The sequence below is a fragment of the Schistocerca serialis genome, unplaced genomic scaffold (genome assembly GCF_023864345.2).
Source record: "Schistocerca serialis cubense isolate TAMUIC-IGC-003099 unplaced genomic scaffold, iqSchSeri2.2 HiC_scaffold_992, whole genome shotgun sequence".
In the NCBI taxonomy this organism is placed as follows: Eukaryota; Metazoa; Arthropoda; class Insecta; order Orthoptera; family Acrididae; genus Schistocerca; species Schistocerca serialis.
In genome coordinates, this window is record NW_026048620.1 from 40001 (window position 1) to 46971 (window position 6971).

A 6971-nucleotide genomic window follows, 5' to 3' on the forward strand; every position below is an offset into this window, starting at 1 on the left:
AAACCTAAAGGCGTAATGAAAGTGAAGGTCTCGCCTTGCGCGGGCCGAGGGAGGATGGGGCTTCCCCGCCCTTCACGGGGCGGCGGCCTCCGCACTCCCGGGGCGTCTCGTCCTCATTGCGAGGTGAGGCGCACCTAGAGCGTACACGTTGGGACCCGAAAGATGGTGAACTATGCCTGGCCAGGACGAAGTCAGGGGAAACCCTGATGGAGGTCCGTAGCGATTCTGACGTGCAAATCGATCGTCGGAGCTGGGTATAGGGGCGAAAGACTAATCGAACCATCTAGTAGCTGGTTCCCTCCGAAGTTTCCCTCAGGATAGCTGGTGCTCGTACGAGTCTCATCCGGTAAAGCGAATGATTAGAGGCCTTGGGGCCGAAACGACCTCAACCTATTCTCAAACTTTAAATGGGTGAGATCTCCGGCTTGCTTGATATGCTGAAGCCGCGAGCAAACGACTCGGATCGGAGTGCCAAGTGGGCCACTTTTGGTAAGCAGAACTGGCGCTGTGGGATGAACCAAACGCCGAGTTAAGGCGCCCGAATCGACGCTCATGGGAAACCATGAAAGGCGTTGGTTGCTTAAGACAGCAGGACGGTGGCCATGGAAGTCGGAATCCGCTAAGGAGTGTGTAACAACTCACCTGCCGAAGCAACTAGCCCTGAAAATGGATGGCGCTGAAGCGTCGTGCCTATACTCGGCCGTCAGTCTGGCAGTCATGGCCGGTCCTTGCGGCCGGCCGCGAAGCCCTGACGAGTAGGAGGGTCGCGGCGGTGGGCGCAGAAGGGTCTGGGCGTGAGCCTGCCTGGAGCCGCCGTCGGTGCAGATCTTGGTGGTAGTAGCAAATACTCCAGCGAGGCCCTGGAGGGCTGACGCGGAGAAGGGTTTCGTGTGAACAGCCGTTGCACACGAGTCAGTCGATCCTAAGCCCTAGGAGAAATCCGATGTTGATGGGGGCCGTCATAGCATGATGCACTTTGTGCTGGCCCCCGTTGGGCGAAAGGGAATCCGGTTCCTATTCCGGAACCCGGCAGCGGAACCGATACAAGTCGGGCCCCTCTTTTAGAGATGCTCGTCGGGGTAACCCAAAAGGACCCGGAGACGCCGTCGGGAGATCGGGGAAGAGTTTTCTTTTCTGCATGAGCGTTCGAGTTCCCTGGAATCCTCTAGCAGGGAGATAGGGTTTGGAACGCGAAGAGCACCGCAGTTGCGGCGGTGTCCCGATCTTCCCCTCGGACCTTGAAAATCCGGGAGAGGGCCACGTGGAGGTGTCGCGCCGGTTCGTACCCATATCCGCAGCAGGTCTCCAAGGTGAAGAGCCTCTAGTCGATAGAATAATGTAGGTAAGGGAAGTCGGCAAATTGGATCCGTAACTTCGGGATAAGGATTGGCTCTGAGGATCGGGGCGTGTCGGGCTTGGTCGGGAAGTGGGTCAGCGCTAACGTGCCGGGCCTGGGCGAGGTGAGTGCCGTAGGGGTGCCGGTAAGTGCGGGCGTTTAGCGCGGGCGTGGTCTGCTCTCGCCGTTGGTTGGCCTCGTGCTGGCCGGCGGTGCAGGATGCGCGCGCCTGCGCGGCGTTCGCGCCCCGGTGCTTCAACCTGCGTGCAGGATCCGAGCTCGGTCCCGTGCCTTGGCCTCCCACGGATCTTCCTTGCTGCGAGGCCGCGTCCGCCTTAGCGTGCTCCTCCGGGGGCGCGCGGGTGCGCGGATTCTCTTCGGCCGCCATTCAACGATCAACTCAGAACTGGCACGGACTGGGGGAATCCGACTGTCTAATTAAAACAAAGCATTGCGATGGCCCTAGCGGGTGTTGACGCAATGTGATTTCTGCCCAGTGCTCTGAATGTCAACGTGAAGAAATTCAAGCAAGCGCGGGTAAACGGCGGGAGTAACTATGACTCTCTTAAGGTAGCCAAATGCCTCGTCATCTAATTAGTGACGCGCATGAATGGATTAACGAGATTCCCGCTGTCCCTCTCGCGCGAGCGCACGCGCGCGTCTCGGCTCCCGCGTCTCCGTCGTGTTTTTCCCGGAAAAAGTGTCGCGATTCCGTTTAAATTCGGCACAGTGCTTTCGGGTATCATCCTACACCCCGTATAAAAGTTTCGAGGCCGTACGTTTCATACGTTCCGATATATGGCAAGTTTAGTGAAAAGTGTTTTGTGTCGCGTCTGAATTGGGCTACCGCCGTGAAGGCCACAGCGCGCGACCTACCGGCCACGCGCATTCGGATCTTACACTTTCTCCGATCGTGTGAAAAGATACGCTCCGATTTCTGCGAAACTTTGGGCAAACCTGCGCGGAAATAAATCACGTGTCATGCTCAAATTTTATCGTTTTACCTAAAATACTTCAGGAAATACGATCGATTATGTGAAATACGCGATGCTGTCCTTTGCGTGTGATATCTGTGCGTGTTCCCACGATATTTTGAGTGCGTAAGAGTGCTTCGATACCGAAGAAAATTTGGTGGTAGTTCTACAACAGTGCCGCAATTGTTCCCCAGAAGGCTGATCTTCAACCTATATCTGGTGATCGAGTTATAAATATTTTTCTCCGGCCTACAAGTGCTGCAGCAGCCTACACATGTTCCTCCAAATACACGTGATTATAATGATTCACCGTCAATCAATATACGCCATTGGAGTTGTGATAAGTTCCTGAGATGCTGTGGAAGACACCATCACAGTAAGTGCAGCGCATTTGCAATACGGGATCCTTTGAAACTGATGGAATGTTGTGTGTCTGCGCCGCCTTACCGGTGAACCAGAGAGCAGAGGTGGAATACAGGCCCACTTGTTGAGAGTAGATGCACTTATCTGTCATACTGCGTGTGTGGAAAATTTTTAAGGCAGATATTTCTTTTGATATCAAAAGTCACTGTGTAACGAGCGCAGCCCAGCCTCACTCGGGTACGGCGTTCGCGTCTTGATTCGGTAACAATTCACTGGCAAAATACAGAATCTAGGGACAAGAAAGGCCCCCTGTCTGAAAGTGCATACTTTCACCATCTTACACACGCGCGCAGAAAAACGTTAAGGCCATTAGTATTCGATAAGAAACAATATCTGCCGTAACGGGCGCTAGCAGGTGGCTGCGTGCGCATATAACCTCAGTGACAATTTTACTGCCAATCTGCTGACCCAACTAAAATCCCAGAAAGACAGTGTGAAAGAGCATTCATTCCTCAACCAATATGTATGCGCACAATAATTTTAAGCCTTTTAGTTTTTAAAATCAAATAGCTTCTGCTGCAAAGTGCGCTCACCGGTACAAATTGGCGACGGCAAGCGCGTCCAAATTCAGTGACAATTTACTGTCGAACTGCTACACAAACGTAAATCCCAGACAGACAGTGGGAAAGAGCATTCACCCCTCAATCAATATGTATAAGTAAAATAGTTGTAGGATCTCTAGATTTTAAAATTATATAGCTTCTGTGCAGAGTAGGACTGGCGCGAATTTAGTTTAGTCCGTGCACGCGACCGCGGCAGGCGCGATGTTAGTTTAGGTCATTATATCTGTTGAAGATGATAAGATATGGACAATGAAACCTAATTCAGTGATAGTGTAGATATTAATTGTAGAAGATGATAAGATATGGTCAAGGTAACCCAACCCTGTGATGGTGTAGATATAAATTGATAACGCACAGTGATTAAAATAAATTTTTTTTTTTTTTTTTTTAGACACAGACTATCAAAAATGAAATTGTTCTTGTCGTACATGAGATGTGGCAGGCGCGAATCTAGTTCTCTTACTGTCAAAAAGTAAATTGTTTTTGTCGTGACGTGCGCTCTCCGCCCGCGCGATTGCGGCAGACGCGAACTTAGTTTTAGTCACTTAATTCTAAGGAAAATGACAAGACAAGGACAATGTAACCCAATACAGGGGTAGTGCACACATTCATCAGTCATGCTCAATGATTTAAATACGATTCAAACTGATAGTGTGAATAATTAAACTGTGTTAGTCGCTACTGGCGCTGTCCGTAAATACGATTACGGCTACTGGGAACCTACTATAGGCTCTACGCCTTCCAAATCTGAGGAGATATGAATAATATAACCTAACACAGTGCTGGCGTAAACCTCCCTTCGTCGCGAACAGTGATCACAAACATTTTCAGACTCATAGTGTCAATAGTTAAATTCTATTTGCTGTGGCGTGGGCGATCCGCAAATGAAGCTGGGGCGAAGTACCTTACTGCCGTACATCTGCTAAGTCAGGGGAGATATGGACAATATAAACTAATACAGTGTTAGTGTACAACATACTCCATCACGAGTGTGAATTTCCGATTTGCTGGACCTGTGTTTTGGAGCCACGGCAGCGGGTGGACGCTACAGAGCCCAGCTGACTCCCCCCGCCCACCACCCCGCGAGAGCGACCGCATTCCAGCGCCCGGCCGGCTCGCCCGTTGCAGGCAGGCAGCCGACGCGCTTGTCCCCAGCCGGCCCAGGTAGGCTCGTCCCCAGGCGGCCGGTGAGGAACCAGCGCTACAGCAGCATCACGCGCCGCGCGAAGCCACTCGCGATAAACGAACTGGCCAAGTGCTTCACTCGCCAGTGTACAAAGGCGGCTTCTGTACGGACACACTCAATAACTCCAGAATAGGACACATGCAACACACAAGGTAACGCCCAAAAACAAAACAAAATGGGGACAAACAAAGAATTGTCACCTGCAAAAACAGAGCCCAACAGAATCTCGCTGGCCCCCATGGAGAACGATTCCTCCAAATCCCAGGAAGATCTGGAAAACGTGGCAGCTATGAGGGAAGAAATAGTGTCCTTCCTTTTTAATGAAACGAATAAGATAAACAATGTCCAGAAAAGGTTTATTTTGGGAAAATTATCGGCATATGAGCGAATTGTACGGAAATACGAAATGGAAATTCTGGAACTGAAAACGGAACTCAGGTGCACTAAAGCTGCCCAAGCAGCAAAAATACCAGTACAGGAAACATATGCTTCCAAGGCATCCACCAAAGCGACACCTACCAACGAAAGTCGAGGCCCAAAACCTGAGCCCAAGTTGCTAGTTGTGAAGCCAGCAGAAGGAGCGCAACAAGCAGCAAAAGATCTCGAGGAAACAGTAAAGAAAGTAATCACAACATCGCTGAAAGATGTGAGGGTCACGAAATTTAAGACTACAAGGGACAAAAACGTAATACTAGAATTCCCAGATACAGAAGAAGCAAACAGACTGAAGAAGTGTGAAGAGTTTAGTCGTTCAGGGCTTACCATCCAGGACCCTAAAAAAAGGAATCCCAGGGTAATTCTCTTTGATGTTCCAAGAGATACTCAAGAAGGACAGCTGAAAACTGAGCTGTATGAACGAAACCTGTCAAGAGCAGGCCTCACACTTGAAGAGGTCGTGAGTGGAACACAGATCGCCTTCAAAACTGGACCTAAAAATCGAGAAGTGGTGAACCTAGTGCTGGAGGTGGCACCGAAAATATGGAACAGGCTGACTGAACAAGGACGAGTGTATCTCCACTGCACATCCCACAGGGTGCAAAATTACACAAATATTAGCAGGTGCTATAAATGCCAGGGCTTTGGTCACACATCAACAAGATGCACAAGTGCTGAAACAATATGTGGACACTGTGCAGCACCTGGACACTCCTTCAAAGAATGCAGGCTTAAAGAACAACCACCACACTGTGCGAACTGCAAACGCTGGAAGAGAGACTGCAAACACTCAGTTCTGGACCAAAACTGCCCTGAATACAAGAGAGCAAAAGAAGCAATCCAACGAATGACCGATTATGGGAAGTAAAAACAACGATGTGCTACCTTCAGACCATAGATCCTCAACGGACCTACAACTTAGCCCCTTAAAAATCCTCCAAATAAATGGGCAAAGATCTAAAACAGTACCTGACCAACTAGTCATGAAAATGGAGGAAGAGGAGTTAGATGTACTACTGGTACAGGAACCATACACACTAGATGACAAAATCACAGGTTATCCACCAGGTTATCGAATGGTTTACAGCTCCAAACATGGAACACCAAAGGCAGCTATAATCATTCGTACTAAGAGCTTAAATGTACTCCAGCTAACCACATTATCTGATACACATACATGTGCGGCAAGCATAAGTGGAGCCTTTGGAGAACTGTACCTGGTGTGTGTGTACTGCCAGTATGGTGAACCGATTGACCGCTTCCTAAATAAACTTGAGGACATACTGCACAACTTGGCTGGAAAACCAGTAATTATAGGCCTAGATGCAAATGCGACATCCCCATTATGGTATGGTGATATGGCAAATGGGGACGGTAGGAAGATGGAAGACTTCATCTACCAGCATGGTCTTGTACTACTGAATGAGGAATCTCCATTAACAACTTTCAGTGGACCAAATGGAGAGAGTAACATAGACCTCACTATTTGTACAACAATTGTGGCTAGAACAACAACTAAATGGAAGGTTCATGGGGGATGGACAACCAGCGATCACAGGGCCATAACATATGAAGTTGCCCCACAACAGAGAAACAGAACAGCTATAGTGCAAGAAAAATACAACACACAATTTGCGAAATGGGCAATTTTTGATCAGTGCTTTGCAAAGGAAGTAGAATACCTGGAGAATATCCAAGCAATGGATGTTAATGAGAAGGTTCGATGCCTGGAAGGGGCAGTACGAGCTAGCTGCAAAAAATCGATGAGAAGAAAAACCTGGCTACAGCACCCTATACCATGGTGGAACGAGACACTTAGACTACAGCGACAAAACACAATGACAGCACGACGAACCCTGCAAAATGCCCGCCGAAATGGAACTGCAGAAGAAATCGAAGCAGCAAAACAAGAGTACAAAATAAAACGAAATGAATACACGAAACAGATCACCATTGCTAAAGAGGATGCATGGAAGAAGTGGGTATCTGACTGTGACAACAACAATCCCTGGGCAGCAACTCAAAAAATACTCCGACCAAAAACAGGTACAGAA

The 6971-nt window shown here is 49.0% G+C and overlaps 1 pseudogene; it reads left to right on the forward strand.

Annotated features, from left to right (window-relative positions):
* Positions 1–1997, forward strand: part of LOC126454638 (large subunit ribosomal RNA) — a 2975-nt pseudogene extending 978 nt beyond the window's left edge.
* Positions 1998–6971: the final 4974 nt, after the last annotated feature.